A 20,798-nucleotide genomic window follows, 5' to 3' on the forward strand; every position below is an offset into this window, starting at 1 on the left:
CTAGGTAGTTATTAAATAGTTAATAACTATTTAATAACTATTCTAACTAGCTAAAATAAATACAAAGTTACCTGTTAAATAAATATAAATCCTAAAATAGCTACAATGTAATTATTAATTACATTGTAGCTATCTTAGGGTTTATTTTACAGATAAGTATTTAGTTTTAAATAGGAATAATTTATTTAATGATAGTGTAGTGTTAGGTGTAATTGTAACTTAGGTTAGTTTTTATTTTACAGGTAAATTTCTCTTTATTTTAGCTAGGTAGCTATTAAATAGTTAATAACTATTTAATAGCTATTGTACCTAGTTAAAATAAATTGAAAGTTACCTATAAAATAAAAATAAATCCTAAGATAGCTACAATATAATTATTATTTATATTGTAGCTATATTATGGTTTATTTTAAAGGTAAGTATTTAGTTTTAAATAGGATTAATTTAGTTAATAATATAAATATTATTTAGATTTATTTAATTAATATTTAAGTTAGGGGGGGTGTTAGGGTTAGTGTTAGACTTGGGTTTAGGGGTTAATAAATTTATTACAGTGGCGGCAGTGTAGTGGGGGCAGGATAGGGGTTAATAAATGTATTATAGGTGGTGACGGTGTAGGGGGGGGCAGATTAGGGGTTAATAAGTTTAATATAGGTTGCGGCGGGGTCCGGGAACAGCGGTTTAGGGGTTAAACTATTTATTTAGTTGCGGCGAGGTGCGGGATCAGCAGGATAGGGGTTAATAACTTTATTATAGAGGGCGGCGGTATAGGGGGGGGCAGGATAGGGGTTAATAGGTATCATGTAGGTGGCGGGCGGGGTCTGGGAGCGGCGGTTTAGGGGTTAATACATTTATTATAGTTGCGGCGGGGTCAGGGAGCGGCGGTTTAGGGGTTAATATGTATAGAGTAGCTTGCGGTGGGCTCCGGGAGCGGCGGTTTAGGGGGTAATAACTTTATTTAGTTGCGGCGGTGAAGGGGGGGCAGATTAGGGGTGTTTAGACTCGGGGTACATGTTAGGGTGTTAGGTGTAGACAGCTCCCATAGAAATCAATGGGATGTCTGGCAGCAGCGAACTTGTACTTTCGCTATGGTCAGACTCCCATTGATTCCTATGGGATCCGCCGCCTCCAGGGCGGCGGTTTGAAAACCAGGTACGCTGGGCCGGAAAAGTGCCGAGCGTACCTGCTAATTTTTTGATAACTAGCAAAAGTAGTCAGATAGTGCCACACTTGTGTGCGGAACATCTGGAGTGACGTAAGAATCGATCTGTGTCGGACTGAGTCCGGCGGATCAAAGCTTACGTCACAAAATTCTACTTTTGCCGGTCTCTAGCCTTTGATAACTAAGGCGAATCAGCCTCACCACAAATACACTGCTGAATTCAACGTATTTGAGGTTGACGGCTTGATAACTACCCTCCTCAGTGTGATGTCTCACAAAAGAAAGTATAAAAACAATACAGCTACAGTTCATTTATACCCTTCACAAATGATACAATTCCAAACACCTGAATCGTGAAAGCGTTGCCTACGTGCACATCCTCTTGCTACGTGGCATGTCCCAATAGATCAGCATATTCCACCAGAGGTTTCCCCTTCAGGAGGCGTAGTAAACCGCATTGCTAATTTGCATAGCTGATGATGGGGTAATGTATTAACGCCCTCTCGGTAAGCGTAGTGACAAATCATTCATGTGCTTCTAAATAGAAAAACGGATATCTAACACATGGTGAAAAAAGCAACAATGTTGCATAAAGGCACTTTCGCACAGCATCATGTTCCACATCTAGTGGATGGTTCCGTTATTCAGATATACCAGGCTTCCGATCTTCAACACCTGAGAGGAGCATAGGTAACTTGACTCGTAAGTATCTCACGCCCACAAGTGGACGTCATCAAGGGGAATGTACTTGTCATCATGGATTAGAGAATACTGAGTAAGAGGTGTCAAAAGCGCACGGTCATAAGCACTAATAGTGCCTCCAGGAAAACTTGCTCCATCTTCATGCCCCACTTATCGCAGGTGACACCATATCGTCAGGATCAATGAAAAATATATTTGTCCCTCCTTACAGCCTTGGTGACAAAACCCTTAAGGATTATGTAATGAAATACTGGGTAGCTTTTAACGCAACAGGTGTTGGAAAACTATATGTGGAAGGGTTTAAAGACACAGTATAAATATAGCAACATCACAGAAAAAATTGTGTCTTGAAGATTAAAAACTGTAGACTGATCAGATGATGTGATGATAATTGCACATAGTATCAAATGAAACAGAAGTATTTGGGGGATACTGTGTCAAGCATGTAGATCCACCTTGACTCCAGTTGGAGCAACATCCTTGCACAGTCACCACCCCTCTTTTGTAGGGGAATATGATCAATGATCATGCTACGTAAACTGGACAAATTGTGTTTCTGTGTGACAAAGTGGCGTGCCACTGGGAGTTCAGATTTGCCATTCTTTAGTGCTTTCCTTATAGAGAATCTGTACTTCCTTAAAGGAAGTAGTGGTTTTCCCAACGTAAAACAAGTAACAGGGACACATAAGAATATAGATGACAGAAGTGCTGCTGCATGTTAGCCTATGTCGATTTATATATCGTTTGTTCTTGTGGGGATGTCGAAAGGAATCCCCCACATGCATACTGTTACAAGTCACGCAATCTCCACAACTAAAGCATCCTACTTTGCTAGTTTTTAGCCATGTCTCTTGTTGGTAGCTTTGCTTATTGTCTGTTTTAACCAGCATGTCTCTAATATTTCTGGCTCTTCGATACACAACCCTTGGTGGTTTCTGTCTCCAATTAGCAAGGTTCTTAACGGTTCCCAAAATATCCCATCTATTATTTAAGGACTGCTTTATGGTCTGATGCATTGGAGTGTATGTCGTGATAAAATTAAGTTGGTCCATTGTTACAGGATCTTTAATAGTTGGGGTAAGCAGCATCATTTGGGTACATTTCTCCAGATTAATTCTTGCACTCAATATACATAGACACACACATATATATATATATATATATATATATATATATATATATATATATATATATATATACACATACACACACGTATATACACACATATTTACACACACATACAGATAAATAAATACATGCATATACAGACTCACACATATATACACACGCACACATCCATATACACATAAACACATATACATATCCATACATGCTCACACACATAAATAAAAACACATACACACACCTATATATAAAATCATTTTATTCTCTTGTCTCTCTGTTCCTTGCAGTGTTCTTTGTTATTGTGCATAAATTATTGCTTCCATTGATAGTAAATATATTTATTGACTATGGGATTATGAATAAAAATAAAAAATCCACATCTGTAATATCACCAAGAGAGCACATAAACTATTGCTTTGGTGCTATCATGCTTTTTGGAATCGGCGTTACAGCAGTGGAAGGGGTTAACATGTCAATATTATTTAAGCCAGAGCAGAGTTCATAGTTTGGGTCATGTAAGAGATTAACAATATTATGTTAAACTGCGAGGAGATACATGAGATTGTTAATTTGTTTAACCAAACGAGTCAGTTTGTCACTGCGATTTTATTAAGCCTATGTAAAATATCCTGGCAGAGCTGATTAAGTATTAATTGCAAACTACTCTTCCAAACTGCTGGAGACTTTAGAACAGCATGAATTTTGAGGAACTAGATAGACACATTTTTAGGATGTTTGTGTGTATATACAACCCCAATTCTGAAAAAGTTGGGACAGTATGGAAAATGCAAACACAAACAAACAAAAAGATTAATTTGAAAATTCAATTCACCCTGTACTATATTGAAAACACATTATTAACACATTATTTTATGTTTTACTTTGTGAATTATTTCAAAATATACATTCATTTCAAATCTGATGACTGCGACAAACTCCAAAAAAATTGAGACAGTCGACTGTTTACCACTGTGTAACATCACCTTTTCTTTTAATAACACTTATTAAGCGTGTGGGCACTGAAGACACCAGTTAGTTAAGTTTAGCAAGCAGAATTTCCCCCCATTCCTCCATTATGCAAGGCTTCAGCTGCACAACTATACAGAGCTATTTGTTGCCTTATTTTGCACTTCTTAATGTGCCACACATTCTCAATCGGAGACAGGTCAGGAGTGCAGGCAGTCCATGCTAGCACCTGCACGCTCTGCTTACGTAACCATGCACTTGTAATCCGGGCAGAATGTGGTTTGGCTTTGTCCTCCCTGGATTAATGGTGCCCTCACAGATGTGCAAGTTACCCATGCCATGGGCACTGACACACGCCCATACCATGACAGACGCTGGCTTTTGGACCTGACACTGATAACAGCTTGGATGGTCCTTTTCCTCTTTGGTCCGGAGAACATGATAACTGTTTTTTCCCAAAAACTATTTGAAATGTAGACTCGTCGGACCACAACATACGATTCCACTATGCTACTCTCCATCCCAGATGAGACTGAGCCCAGAGAAGTCAGCGGCACTTCTGAACAGTATTGATGTATGGCTTCTGCTTTATGTAGTAAAGCCTTAACTTGCATCTGTGGATGCTGCCGCAAATGGTGTTGACCGACAACAAGTTTACCAAAGTATTCCAGAGCCTATGTCAGGATATCCATTACAGACTCATGATGGTTTTTGAAACATTGACGTTTGAGGGATCTGAGATCACGCACATTCAGAAGTATGTTTTGGCCTTGCCCTTTACGTACCGATTCCTTGAAAATTTTAATTATATTGTGCACTGTAGAAGGGGAAATGCCCACAATTCTACAGATTTGTCTTTGGGAAATGTTGTTCTGAAAATGTTGGATTATTTGCTGACATATTGGCGAGCCTGAACCCATCCTTGTTCTTGAAGAATTAGTCCTTTTTTGGAGGCTCCTTATATACTATGATTACACGATTGCCTCACCTGTTTCACATCACCACCTTATTTCAACTTGTCACATCGCTATTAGTCCCAACTTGCAGTCATTTTCAAAAATACATTAAATTCACAAAGAGAACTCCTGCACATTTTTTTGTGTTTTATGTCCTTAGCAGAGGTTTACAACTTTGTGCAGCTTATGTGCAACCCAGAAATACCAATCATTTGGATTGTTTATATTAAATCAGGTGATTTGTGACTATGCTTTGCATGATATAGTGCCGAGCTTGTTATTTACACCTAGCCTTAGATTGATGGGAGTTATTTGAATTGGTGTGCACTATCTTTTTTGCACAATTATTGGCTGATTGCTTGGTATTGCTGATTATATGTACTGTATAGATAAATGTGTAAGGCTTTGTCCTATTATTGATATATAGTCCAGGCTTACTTTATTGAGAGGCCCCTTGCCAAGGAGGAAAACACTTTGCATTGGTGGAGCTGACAAAGATAAATATCCCACCTTGGCAACATTGGCAAAACCCTACTTATGTATCTCAGGCACCTCAACACCACCTGAGCGCCTCTTCTCTGCTGCAGGCAAAATAGCTGCAAAAAGAGAACCAGCCTCAGCCAGGAGCATGTGGACATGTTGACATTTTTGCACTTCAATGCAAAGTTTCTGAAATAATGAATAACAGAATGTTATAAACCATTATAGTCTACTGTTTTATAGTTCTACCTCATTTCAAAAAGTTTGTGGTTTTGTTTTGCTTAATTATAAAAAAAGTGCTCTGCTGCTTATAAATTGGTGAAACAATTGTGTTAATGTAAAGTTTTAGTCTGAAGTTTTCTATTTGTAAACCTCATTATGTGGATTTTATTTTAAATAAAGGCAAAATTAGATTTTTTTTTTATCCGATTAGTCGATTCATCGAAAAAATAATCGGCCAATTAATCGATTATGAAAATAATTGTTAGTTGCAGCCCTAATATATATAATATTTGTGTGTATTTATTTATATATATATATATATATATATATAACAGACATATATATTGACACCTATATACACTTTTGAGCCCTTTCCAATCAAACACCTTGAAACACGCAACATCAATTTTAATATGGTTTTATGTTTTGTTTTTTTCTTTTCTAGAAACACTGGAAATTCCTATGTTCTTCATTTAGAAATAAATGTTCCTATTTTTAAATATATATTTCTATATAAATCTGTGTATGTGTATATGTATCTATATATATATATATATATATATATATATATATATATATATATGTATATATATATGTGTGTGTATATGTATGTGTGTGTGTATGTGTATATATATATATATATATATATATATATATATATATATATATAGTTTTAGCTCTCCTTTTTCTCTCTGCTTTTGTCTGTGTGTGTGTGTGTATATATGTATGTGTATATATACAGTGTGTATATATATATATATATATATATATATATATAAGCATTATTTAATTTAATATAAATACAGTGCACATCTGTGGATATCACTTCATATTGGTGTTGGACACATCTCCTATACTTACATATATATACAATATATGTATGGATGTACATTTATAGAGTATATTAACTTATATGAAAATTAGACACACGTCATTTTATATGAAACTTGGTCTTCTATATGCTGCCATCTGAGTTAGCAAACTTTTCCAGATGTATATGTGGATTCAGACCTTCCAAGGGACTCTTCGTCCCATCATTTGTATATTGTACAAGTGCTAATTACTTACTTTCCTGAAGATTCTGCTAGCTTCAAATACTGAGCGCTGCAGACAGTCTCTCATTGCAGGGGGTCCATGATGAACTAATTTTATTACCCACTCTTCAGGCAGGAAGTTCCTTATATGGTGATAAGGTTCCTTTGAAGTATGTATATTTGAGACATCCTGGTCTGTAATGTGTATTTGAGCAACTGGTCTGAGTCAAATTCTGATTTCAGAATTTAAAGGGACACTGAACCCATTTTTTTTCTTTTGTGATTCAAATAGAGCATGACATTTTAAGCAGCTTTCTAATTTACTCCTGTTATTAAATTTTCTTTATTCTCTTGGTATCTTTATTTGAAATGCAAGAATGTAAGTTTAGATGCCAGCCTATTTTTGGTGAACAACCTAGGTTGTCCTTCCTGATTGGTGGATAAATTCATCCACCAATCAAAAACTGCTGTCCAGAGTTCTGAACCAAGAGAAAAAAATGTAGATGCCTTCTTTTTCAAATAAAGATAGCAAGAGAACAAAGAAACATTGATAATAGGAGTAAATTAGAAAGTTGCTTAAAATTGCATGCTCTATCTGAATCACAAAAGAAAAAATTGGGTTCAGTGTCCCTTTAATGCAACTTACATAAGCCAGATTTTCACATAAAAATAAATTATTTCTCTACATTGTATATGTGTAAATATATATATTACATAATGTCACTCACAAATTATCTGACAAATACCAGCACTAAGCCAAAAGCTATAATTTTTTTACCTTGAGCGCAGTTAGCACTAATAAAAAAAAATCATCGCTTCACTTATAATCTGGCTCAAAATCAATTTAAATCTTTTATTTAGATCTGCTGATTGTGAAATTTGTCCTATTTATTCTTTTTTCTAAGTGCTCTATTTTTCCATTTTGTCAGGTAATGCAGAGGATACCAAGATGCAGATCCACTACACTGTAAACTGGGATATATTGAAATGAAAGCAGCCAGTGGTATGTGATACCAGGTGAGATGGGCTTTTAAAGGGACAGAAAACACCAAGGGGCCAATTTATCAAAGTCTGACGGACATGATACGCTGTAGAGTATCATGTCCGCCAGACATCGCTGAATGTCAATAGCATACGCTGTCGACATTTAACATTGCACAAGCAGTTCTAGTGAACTGCTTGTTCAATGCCGCCCCCTGGAGATTCGGGGTGTCAATCAACCCGATCATACACGATCAGGTGGATTGATGTCCGCTGCCTCAGAGGCCACAGACGAGTTTAGGAGCAGTAGTCTTAAGACCGCTGCTTCATAACCGCTGTTTCCGGCGAGCCTAAAGGCTCGCGTGGAAACAGGGGCATCAGGACCGTTGATAAATCGGCCCCCAATTCTCATATAACTGTGTGTAATAGACACTACTATAAAGAAGGATATGCACAGATACTGCTATAAAAATCCAGTATAAAACCTTTTTAAATCTTACTTAGAAGCTCTCAGTTTAGCACTGTTGATGAGGTTAGACTGGGAGGTCCAGTGAAAGAGGCTGGGATATCAGGAAGAGTAGACCCTCCCCATTCCCCCCTTCCCTGCTCTCTATCCAAACAGGAGCAGCAGGAGTCTATAGACCTGGGTCTAAATCTGATACTTTAGGGCTTGGTTAGAAGTCTGAAAATCAGCACATTGATATTAAAAAATAAGCAAAACTTTACATAGTTACAAAAAAACTCCCAGATGGGCTATATAAATAGACCATCTACTAAACCTTTATGAAAAGAAAAATCTTTAACTGATGAAGTTGGTTTTAAATTACAGTTGCTGAACCAAAAATGGGCCGGCTCCTAAGCTTTACAGCCCTGCTTTTCAAATAAAGATACTAAGCGAACAAAGAAAAATTGGTAATAGGAGTAAATTAGTTAATTTGGGAATTCAGAACCTGGCCACCAGGAGGAGGCAAAGACACCCCAGCCAAAGGCTTAAATACCTCCCCCACTTCCCTCATCCCCAGTCATTCTTTGCCTTTTCATCCCAGGAGGTTGGCAGAGAAGTGTCAGAAGTGTGGGGAGGGTAGTACTCTTCGGAATGGGACTGGAGTTTTAAGTAGTCCTGTCAGCCTCTCAGTGAGAGCCTGGATGAAAGAGTTCCGGCGATGCAGGGAGAGTCTTTCTGCAAAACCATCCAGACTTATATTAACAGCTCCACCAGCAATCAGCGTTGACGAGTTTGGCTGCCTGCTTTCTACTCTCAAGTCAATGTCAGAAGCGATGCTACTAGCTGTCACACTTGAAGGGCCGTGTTCCTGTTCCACGGCATTGATTCCGGTAAGATTGTTTCATTTTACTTTCATCATGGATGTATTGTAACTGTAACTGTGTATCCGAGAGGGGCTACAACCTTTCGGGGGTAACTTTAACTTAGGGTCTCAGTGAGGCTCATTTTGTATCTTGGAATCAAGGGTTAATATCCCCTGAGGGGGGTTATTGAACAGGGTTTTTTTTTATTATGTTTATGTGATTCTGTCTGCTACTGTGTAGTGATACTTCGGCTCATGGCTATATTTGGAACATAACAGCCTATGTGTAGTGATGCAGCCTTTTTGGTAGGGCACGGTTTACCTTGTGACCGGGCGTGGTCACGTTTTTGGCTCTCCATTTCCGCATTTCTGACCATGTGATGACGGGAAATTCCGGTCCGCTGGTGTCTGGTTCACATGAGGTGGTGAGTGCCCCAGCCATTGGGGGTGTAAGGTGCCGTTTAGAATTGTTCTTATTGGTCCATTTTTTAATTCAATATCCCAGTTATGGAGGATTCTGATTTTTGGAGATGGATGTCTCTGATTCCGATTCTACTTCTTGCGAAGTATACGAATTGGCCCGGGTGATACATGCCCATCAGTTATGTTCCGAATGCCATTTTAGAGTGCTCTTTTCCTCGGGATCGGGGAATCGGGACCCGTGTAGCCATCCACCTCTGGGGGTTCTATCTCCCAGGCGGCGAGTTCCCTACCACCAACTCTTACTACGCATGCAGGTAACCCAAACGCTACTTATCCTTCTATAAAGAGCGGCCTGTTCCCACCAGAGGTTACGACACGGTTCCGCATGGCCATATCTTTGGCGCTGGCGCATCTGCACCACACGGGAGTGTGCTTACAATATTGTCTGTGTTCTTTTAACCGGGGCTCGTCAGGTGTGGGATTGCCTGGTCCAGTTCAGTCCTCTGGGGGAGCGACTGCCCCTGAGACCTCAGGGGCTCAACCTTCGGGGCTGGGGTCTTTATTTGTCCCGGCAGAGGTATGTTGCGCTTTTCGTTACAGACTGGCGCGCCTTCGTGTTTTACTGAGGCACATTTTGGTGTTGCTGGAGGATCCCACTCTTAATGGGTCTGGGAACTCTGTCTTCCTCTTTGAATGGCTTGCATGATCAGACATAAGGGATAAAGTAATCTTCTTATAGTCTTTATTATTTGAGTATCCTTTCCCGTTCTGAGCTTGGAAGACTCGGATTCCTGTTGGGCTGGTCTTGCGGGTGTGTCCGTTCTTCCTGGGAGATAGCCTACGGGTTGCCTTATCTTTTAATTTAATCCAGTGAGGATGGATTTTATTTGTAAAGCTCATGTTGTTGTAATATTTCCTGCAGTAACTTTCTTCTCTGGAATCGATACTCGCGATTTTGTGGTTGCACTGTTTACCTCTACAAAAGTTTGTTCAAAGAGTGAGGACGTGCTAATCCTATGTCTGTCGTTTATCCCTCCATCGCGGGGAAGACTCTATGTGGCCTTGACAGTACTGGTCCTGACTAGGTACTAATCCTTCTGCTAGCGGCATAGCTCAGACACATGGTGCCTTTTTATGCCGGGCAGGTCCAGTGAGGGCGCTGAGTGCTCACACTATGTTTTGTGTTGTTTTTCTTGTTTTTCTTTACCAGTTTCAGCTAGCATTCTGAGAGGACTTGAGGGTCCGTGGTTTGCTTAGGGGCATGGGGGATTGAGTTCAGTCCTCATTAGCCTCTCAATCTAGTCGGCCGGGACTCTATTGATATCCTCTGCAACATACTCAGTTGATTTCCGATTTTTGCGGGAACTAGAGTGTTCCTTCCCGTTGTGGGTTGAAAGTTTGGAGGATTTAGGTCCTTCTTACCGCTGGTTCTCATCGGCCTTGCCTTTTCAAGGTCTCTTTGGGAGTGTCTTGTAGACATGTGCGATTCGATTCGGTCCTAAACGAAATTCGGCCGAATTTGTCTAATTCGGAGATTCGGAAAGATTCGAATTTCCGAATTGCGGTAGTGCCGAATCTACCAAATAAATCTGAATCAATTCGAATTTATTCGGTAGATTCGGATGGCCGTGTATTACACTAGTATTGTACAGTATATTAGGTTTTATCACTCTGCTATGGGTTAAACCTAATATACAGTACATAATACTAGTGTAATACACAGCACATCCCACCTAACACTTACCGAAATTCTGAATTTCTGGATCGAACCGAATTCAGCCAAATTTTTTTCGAATCCAACACGAATTCATTCAATTTTTTACGAATTTAAATCAATACGAACCGAAATTCGAATCTATCCAAATGGATCCGAACCGAACCAAAACAAATTTTTCGAAGCTGCACAAGTCTAGTGTCCTGTTAGTACTTGTTCCTTTTAGAGGTTCTCTTCCTTCGGGTCGAGATTTTCTGGACTTCGTCAGTTGTTTTCTGATGGCTTTGGCCGTTTAAACAATTTAGGAAGTGAGGGCCGTGCGGCTTTGTCTACTTCTAGGAGTTAGTCGTCGTCTCCGTATCAGGGGCGATAGGCGGGGTTGTCTCCTTTTCCAAGCTTTGCTTAGAGGATTTTTCTACCAGGGTTCAGGATGCTCTGCATTCTTCCTTAGGTGTGGTCCTCCGGAAAGTTAATCTGAAAGGATTACGGAGACTAGCCTTTATTCTACTCTCTCTTCGGGTGACTCTGTTATGATTTCCCTTATTCTTGGCCTTCGTGTGCGTTGTCCTTGGAGTCTTTGGGTTCTAGAGTAATTGCATGACTTTGTCGCGGCCTAGCACCTTGTTGGGGGGGTGTTGACCTCCTGCTAAGGGTGTTCTCTTCCCTTGGGCTGGGGATAACGAGTTAGTCCTGTACCCGTTTATCTGGGTTAGCCCGGTTATCATCCCCTGTGAGGTCTGATTTATTCAGATGGGGTATCTTGTGTTCCCTGGGGTGTCGTTTGTTTTAAGATGATTCTGGATCCAGGGTTCTTGTCTTGGGTCCTTCTTGGATGTCTGGAGACTTATGATCCTGCGAACTTGTTCGGGACGACCCAGTTTTTTTTCAGGGAGACTATGTTATGACATAGGGGCTAGCTCATTGGGCTTGTAAACAACAAATGTTGCCTAGCGGTTAGCTTTGTTGCCTTGCAACGCAAAGGTTGTGGGTTCGAATACAGCTGCAGACGCTGGATGTCCAGTTTAGACCAGGGTTCAAATCTACCTTTGGGTACTAGTTATAAATTCTATGGCCTGACTTGTCCTTCGGACGGAGTGTGCTCCTTTTCATGGGGAGTTTTTCTCTGTTGGATCAACTGTGGTGTCTGGATGATTTTTCATTCGTTCCGTGTTTTGATCAGACTATGGCTTCATGTCTTGTGGGCATGTGCGCTGTTTTTAGCTGTACCCTCCCCTTTGAGGGGGTAGTTTGTCTTCCTTAAGAGCGGGGGTTTCCTCTCTCTGGAGGGTTATTGTCCTGCCCTGTGTGTAGAACGTTGGAACAGGTGGCTTTATTTCTGTTAGGGGCAGCAGTCGGCTGCTCTGTGGGTTGCTCTGTTCAAACTATTGGAAATTAATGTCTCCATGTGGAGACTGCCTAAGAGAGTTGTGTCAGGTCTTCCTAAGGATCTATTGTACTTTTCTCTGTACCAGGTCCTAGGGGGATCTCCTTGGGAGTACCTTTTCTGGAGGAGTGGATTGGGTTGGCACCCAAGCTCTGTTGGGGTGGATGAGTCCCCCCATTCTTTCCATTCCCTGGGAGCTTGTGGTTGAGGTCTTTCTGTTCCCCCTGTCGCTTGGGCTGGTACGGTGTTTGGAGCAGGATCTGAGGTACGGTGTCATTCGAGGTATGGTGAGCCTATTTGAGGTTTCTGCTTTTTCTCCACGTTATGATCTGTGGGAAGGACTTGCAGCTTTTGGATAGCCCGCAACGTTATCCACTGGTTAGTGGATGCTTAGCAGACTGAAGGATCCTATCTTCAGCTGCTCTTTATTTGCCCTGCAAGTATTCAAGTTTCAGAGTCATTTTATATGACTGCACGTCAGATGTTCACCTATCTGAGCTTGCTGCACAAGGTTTTGTTTCTGAATAGATATTCTGAGCTACCTTTTTGCGACTTGGGGACCTTCGTCTTCAGTTGTCTTCTAGAGTGCGGTTGCACTTTGTTAGGGGAAGATTATTTTCTCTGTTTCAGACTCCCGGCCTTGGCCCGTGGTTTCTGTATCTCTGGGGTCTGTGTGTTGCCTCCCCTTGTTTCTACGAGACTGGTTGAGTCTATGTTAGCCTGACCCGGTTTCCATCTAAAGGGGAGGAGAGTCCACGGCTTCATTCATTACTTAGGGGAATTAAGAACCTGGCCACCAGGAGGAGGCAGACACCCCAACCAAATGCTTAAATACCTCCCCCACTCCCCTCATCCCCCAGTCATTCTTTGCCTTTCATCACAGGAGGTTGGCAGAGAAGTGTCAGAAGATTCAGAGTAGTCTCTTATGGAGAGTAGTCCTATCAGCCTCTCAGTGAGAGCCTTTGTGAAAGTTAGAGTCCGGAGATGCAGGGAGAGTCTTTCTGCAAAACCATCTCGACTTATATTAACAGCTCCATAAGCAATCAGCGTTGATGAGTTTTGCTGCCTGCTTTCTACACTCAAGTCCATGTCAGGAGCGATGCTACTACCCTATCACACTTGAAGGGCCGTGTTCCTGTTCCACGGCATAGATTCTGGTAAGATTGTTTAATTTTATTATACTATAATGATAACGCAAGAAGACAGGGTCACAGTGTGATACCTTTTATCTTTATAGAATCAAGGGTTAATATTCCTGGTTTGGGGATTATTGAACAGGGGGGGTTATACATAATATTGTTTATTGTGTCATTGCTGCGTTATGTGCGAGATGAGACTCTGGCAATGAGTGGAACTTCAGGTTCTTTTCTGGGTGTGCGCAGCTGATTTGGCATTTTTTTCTCCCTAGTGCAGGGGTGGTCCTGCGTGGCATCCCAAGTGACCGGGTGTGGCTATACAACTTCCTTTGCTTGATCTGCTATATACACTCCTGGTCTCCTGTCCCTCTGGGGGTGATATGTAAGACTGCTGTAATATTGCCCTATACACAGACAATCTCAGGATAACTGCTATATGCACTCCTAGTGTCCTGTCCCTCTGGGGGTGACATGTGAGACTCACTGTAGCATTGCCCTATACACAGACAATATCGGCATAACTGCAGTATGCACTCCTGGTCTCCTCTCCCTCTGGGGGTGACATGTGAGACTCACTGTAGCATTACCCTATACACAGACAATCTCAGTATAACTGCAGTATGCACTCCTGGTCTCCTGTCCCTCTGGGGGTGATATGTAAGACTGCTGTAATATTGCCCTATACACAGACAATCTCAGGATAACTGCTATATGCACTCCTAGTGTCCTGTCCCTCTGGGGGTGACATGTGAGACTCACTGTAGCATTACCCTATACACAGACAATCTCAGTATAACTGCAGTATACACTCCTGGTCTCCTCTCCCTCTTGGGGTGACATGTGACACGCACTGTACCTTTGCCCTATACACAGACAATCCCAGGATAACTGCAGTATACACTCCTGGTCTCCTGTCCCACCGGTGGGTGACATGTGAGACTCATTGCAGCATTGCCCTATACACAGACAATCTGAGGATAACTGCTATATTCACTCCTGGTCTCCCTTCCCTATGGGTTGTGACATTTGAGACACACTGCAGCATAGTCCTATACACAGACAATCTCAGGATAACTACAGTATACATTCTTGGTCTCCTCTCCCTCTGGGGGTGACATGCAAGACTCACTTTACCATTGCCCTATACACAGACAATCTCAGTATAACTGCAGTATTCACTCCTGGTCTCCTCTCCCTCTGGGGTGTGACATGTGAGACTCACTGTAGCATTGCCCTATACACAGACAATCTCAGTATAACTGATATATACACTCCTGGTCTCCTCTCCCTCTGGGGTGTGACATGTAAGACTCACTGTAGCATTGCCCTATACACAGACAATCTCAGGATAACTGCAGTATGCACTCCTGGTCTCCTGACCCTCTGGGGGTAACATGTGAGACTCACTGTAGCATTGCTCTATACACAGACAATCTCAGTATAACTGCAGTATGCACTCCTGGTCTCCTGTGCCTGTGGGGTGACATGTGAGACTCACTGTACCATTGCCCTATACACAGACAATTTCAGTATAACTGCAGTATGCACTCCTGGTCTCCTGTACCTCTGGGGGTGACATGTGAGACTCACTGTACCATTGCCCTATACACAGACAATATCATTATAACTGCAGTATGCACTCCTGGTCTCCTGTCCCTCTGGGGAAGGGTGACATGTGAGACTCACTGTAGCATTGCCCTATACACAGACAATCTCAGTATAACTGCATTATGCACTCCTGGTCTCCTCTCCCTCTGGGGGTGACGTGAGACTCACTGTACCATTGCCCTATACACAGACAATCTCAGTATAAATGCAGTATGCACTCCTGGTCTTCTGTGCCTCTGGGGTGACATGTGATACTCACTGTAGCATTGCCCTATACACAGACAATCTCAGTATAACTGCAGTATGCACTCCTGGTATCCTGTGCCTCTGGGAGTGACATGTGATACTCACTGTACCATTGCCCTATACACAGACAATCTCAGTATAACTGTTGTATGCACTCCTGGTCTCCTGTGCCTCTGGGGGTGACATGTGAGACTCACTGTACCATTGCCCTATACACAGACAATCTTAGGATAACTGCTGTATGCACTCCTGGTCTCCTGTGCCTCTGAGGGTGACGTGATACTCACTGTACCATTGCCCTATACACAGACAATCTCAGTATAAATGCAGTATGCACTCCTGGTCTTCTGTGCCTCTGGGGTGACATGTGATACTCACTGTACCATTGCCCTATACACAGACAATCTCAGTATAACTGCTGTATGCACTCCTGGTCTCCTGTGCCTCTGGGGTGACATGTGAGACTCACTGTCTCATAGGCTAAGTGTATTATGCTCTGAAGCCAAAAGGAGAGAGAGGTTGTCGAAGCTTTTTGACCTCTCCTCTGTCCAGACAATCTCAGTATAACTGCAGTATGCACTCCTGGTCTCCTGTGCCTCTGGGGTGACATGTGAGACTCACTGTACCATTACCCTATACACAGACAATCTTAGGATAACTGCAGTATGCACTCCTGGTCTCCTGTGCCTCTGGGGTGACATGTGAGACTCACTGTACCATTACCCTATACACAGACAATCTTAGGATAACTGCAGTATGCACTCCTGGTCTCCTGTGCCTCTGGGGTGACATGTGAGACTCACTGTACCATTACCCTATACACAGACAATCTTAGGATAACTGCAGTATGCACTCCTGGTCTCCTGTGCCTCTGAGGTGACATGTGAGACTCACTGTACCATTACCCTATACACAGACAATCTTAGGATAACTGCAGTATGCACTCCTGGTCTCCTGTGCCTCTGGGGTGACATGTGAGACTCACTGTACCATTACCCTATACACAGACAATCTTAGGATAACTGCAGTATGTACTCCTGGTCTCCTGTGCCTCTGGGGTGACATGTGAGACTCACTGTAGCATTACCCTATACACAGACAATCTCAGTATAACTGCAGTATGCACTCCTGGTATGTGTACAGAGCGCGCTCAATATAAAAAGCCAGCGAGTGCACGCTTTTTTGAAATATATATATATATATAATGTATGTATGGGGCCAAAACGCTGGATAATAAATGTATTATAAAGAAGAAATATGAGCTTGGATCATTAAAGGGACACTAAACCCAATTTTTTTATTTCATGATTCAGATAGAGAATACCATTTTAAACAACTTTCTAATTTACTTCTATTATCTAATTTGCTTCATTCTCTTGATATTCTTTCCTGAAAAGCATATCTAGATAGGCTCAGTAGCTTCTGATTGGTGGCTGCACATAGATGCCTCCTGTGATTGGCTCGCTCGTGTGCATTGCTATTTTGTTAACAAAGGATATCTAAAGAATGAAGCAAATTAGATAATAGAAGTTAATTGGAATGTTGTTTAAAATTGTATTATCTGTCTGAATTATGAAAGAAAAATTTTGGGTTTAATGTCCCTTTAATGGAAATATTATGAAAGATTGACTGGCTCTAAAAGATATTTGAAAGTGTGCACACCATATATGGATATGGAGATAGATATATATATTCAAAATCATTATACAGAGAAACATGTTTATTATTCATATTTCCTATTATTGAGGGGCTTTCTGTTGAGTAGGTGGGCTACAGCTTGTAAGTAGTTTTTGTACATATGGGGTATATATAAGTAGAACAATAAACAACTGCAAACCATAAATGAATACCAACATCTCCAAAACAAATCCTTTAATTATTAATATTACTATTATTGTTATTAATTATGTTGTTTTTATTAATTGCAAACAAATTAAATGTTTTTAAATTGACACCTAAATATTGTAATATAAAATGCTTAATTCGGCATAGTAAAACATTTTTACTATATACTTTTTTTTTATATAATTTTTTTATTGACGTTTTATTTTATTACAATATCAATAATCCTCAGTACAGGCATTACTTTCGAATAGGACGCAGCCTAAACGTAATTAAATGAATATACAAGTTCCATATCATAAAGGGAGACAGAAAGGGTGACGCACACAAATCTCTTATCATGACAGTGTAAATGATAACAACACAAATAAAATTGTGTCTCATAAATTTAGTATAAACAAGTTTATAAAGAACATTAATGTGTAGTACCGAAGTTCACACCCCCATTGTCAAATGAAAATCCAAAAATGCTTTTTTTCTCTCTTGATCTCAGGAAAAGGGAGGGGGTAGAGAGAATAAAAAAGGGGGGGGGGGTGGTGAGATAGCTACTTACGTCGCTTAGTCCAGATTTCATTATAATTTTTTTTTATCTACTATTGTTGGCAGTTCGTACAATGTCAAAAACCTTACAACTTTAAGTTGAATCAATGTCCACTTAGGCTCAAATTACATACTGGGTCTCCCCCCTGGCTCCTGTCTTTGTCTCCAAAGCTCCCAGCTCATACAGTGAGTATCAATTTTATTGTTGACAGCAAATATATGGCTTTCCATGGATTCCATATGTGATAAAAAATGTAGGACTTGGATCCACCCAGGGCCCTTAGGTTGATGCCAAGACCTAGCTATAGCCAATTTCCTTCTTAATATGGGAAGAGTCCACAGCTGCATTCCTTAGTTGTGGGAAATACTGAACCTGGCCACCAGGAGGAGGAGACACCCCAGCCAAATGCTTAAATACCTCCCCCACGTCCTCATAACCCCAGTCATTCTTTTGCCTTTTGTCACAGAACAGCCATCCAAGGGCAGATTCCTCTTCTCTCTCCTGTCTTCCTGACCAGAAAGGAGGAGAGCCTTTCTGGGGTGCGTACAGGATCTGTCTTCTTAGTAGTTATTGTCCCGGTGCCTATCACAGTGAGAGGTTTGGGATACTATTCAAACCTTTTTTGTGGTCCCGAAGAAGTGCTTAAACAAGTTTTTAAATGTCCCCTCGTTTAAGATGGAGACAATAACTCCATTCTTCCCCTTGATCGAGAAGGGCAGTTCATAACCATGATAGATCTAAAGGATGCTCCCTTCACGTACCAATCCTCAAGGACCATTTCCAGTTCCTAAGGTTTGCGTTTCTGGACCAGCACTTCCAGTTTATTGCACTTCCGTTTGCTCTAGCTATGGCTCCAAGAAAGTTTTCGAAGAGTGGACCATTCGTAATCTCTCCTCTGTCTTCTTCGATCCCATGGATGGCAGATCAATAGAGAGAGTTCTCTTGTATCAAGTACCAGGATAGAATTCATGGGTACTATATTAGAATGAGAATATTCTAACGGACCAGAGACGTTGCAAGCTAGCTTCAACATGTCTTGCTTTCCCAGACCTCCTTAAGGCTATCTGTGGCTCGGTGTATGGAGGTGATTGGTCTCATGGTGTCCAGCATGGACATCATTCCTTTGCCAGGTTTCACCTAAGACTGTTGCAACTGTTCATGCTGAAGCAGTGGAACAGCGATCATCGGATCTGTCTCAACAGATTTCTTTGGACATCCGATCGAGAGAACCGCTTTCTTGGTGTTTTTGTCCGGATCACTTGTCCTGAGCGACGTCCGTCTTAAGACCATCCTTGGTGATTGTGACTACGGTTGCGAGTCTGTCAGGATGGGAAGCTGTTTGGGGTGCCAGGAAGGCACAGGACCTATGGACTCAGGAGGAAAGCACTCCAATCTTATTTTGGATCTTCGGCAATATACAATGCTCTGAAGGCTTGGCTTCTGCTGGGTTTGTCCCAGTTTATCAGATTCCAATCAGACAATATAACCTCGATGGCTTACATCTACCGTCAGTGGGGAACGAGAAGCTCCCTAGCTGAGGGAAGTATTTAGGATTCTGGAGTGGACTGAGAACCATGTTTGTTCGCTGTCAGCTATCCACATTCTGGGTGTGGTCAACTGGGAAGCGGATTTCCTCAGCAGACAATCCTTTCATCCGGGAAAATGGTCTCTCCATCCCGGGTGTTTGCGGAGATTTGCAAGAGGAGGATCTTATGAAGTCTCAATACCAAGCTACCCAGATATGGGCCGAGGTGCAGGGATCCTCAGTTATAGCTAACAGATGCATTAGCAATGCCTTGGAGGTTTAATCTAATTGATCTTTCCGGACGTTACCACTACTTCCTAGTGTGGTGGCTCGAATCAAGCAGGCATCAGTTATTCTGATTGCTCCGTATTGGCCGCGAGGGATATGGTTCGTGGATCTAGTGGGGATGTCATCATCTCCTCCGTGGAAGTTACCTTGTCGCAGGGATCTGCTGACCAAGGTCTCTTTGTTCATCAATGTCTAGATTATCTGAGGCTGACTGCGTGGAGATTGACCGCTTAGTCCTAGCCAAGAGAGGGTTTTCTGATAGATTTATTTTTACTCTCATTTGAGCTTGTAAGCTGGTTGCTCGTCGTATCTATCATAAGTTGTGGAGGACCTACTTATTCTGTTCTCCAGGATGACCTGGAGAAGGGCTTTTCTGCAAGTCTTCTGAGGGGACAGTTTTTGGCCCTGACTGTGTTACTGCACAAGAGATTCGCTAAGCCTACAGATGTGCAGGCTTTTGTTAAGGCTTTGCTAGGATTTGACGTGTTTAGATCTAATGCTCCTCTTTGGAGTTTAAATCTTGTTCTTAAAGTTTTGCAACGGACTCCGTTGCAGCCTATGCATGAAGTAGAGAATAAATTGTTGTCTTGGAAGGTTCCTTTCTTACTGGCTATTGCTTCTGTGCACAGAGTATCTGTGATTGCTGCCTTGCAATGCGTCCCTCCTTATCTGGCTTTCCATACTGATAAGGCTGTTCTATGAACCAAGTAAGGTTTTCTTCCTAAGGTTGTGTCATTTCGCAACATTTATCTAGAGATTGTGGTTCCTTTCTTATGTCCTATTCCTTCTTCATTGAAGGAACGTTTATAAAGTGGTTCTGTATGTGGTTTGTGCCTTGAAGTTTTATCTTCAAGCCACGATGGAATTTAGACAAACTTCTTTTTCGCTGTTTGCGTACCCTTTCCACGAAGCAAAGGGGTCAGAGGGCTTCTTCGACTTCCTTATCTTTTTGGCAGAGGAGTGTCATCCGTTTATCATAGAAGTCAGCGGGACATAAGCCTCCTCTGAGGATTACGGCTCATTTTACGAGAGCAGTGGTTCCTCATGGGTCTTCAAAAATGAGGACTCTATGGATCAGATTTGTAAGGTGGCTACATGGTCCTCCTTACATACTTTTTTCCAAATTTTACAAGTTTGATGTATTTTGCTTCTGCTG

General features: G+C 41.5%; 1 protein-coding gene across 4 annotated transcripts in view; it reads left to right on the forward strand.

The window, feature by feature from the left end:
* The window catches only part of LOC128642919 (uncharacterized), a 112,811-nt gene that overhangs the window by 88,546 nt on the left and 3,467 nt on the right, over positions 1-20,798 (forward strand). For 2 of the 4 annotated variants that reach the window (XM_053695804.1, XM_053695805.1), the window contains one exon: positions 7,577-7,664. The gene's annotated coding sequence lies outside the window, so the exon portion shown is untranslated. The remainder of the gene's footprint in view (positions 1-7,576; positions 7,665-20,798) is intronic. The other 2 variants (XM_053695806.1, XM_053695807.1) reach the window with 1 other exon arrangement.

This window comes from Bombina bombina, chromosome 12, assembly GCF_027579735.1.
Source record: "Bombina bombina isolate aBomBom1 chromosome 12, aBomBom1.pri, whole genome shotgun sequence".
In the NCBI taxonomy this organism is placed as follows: Eukaryota; Metazoa; Chordata; class Amphibia; order Anura; family Bombinatoridae; genus Bombina; species Bombina bombina.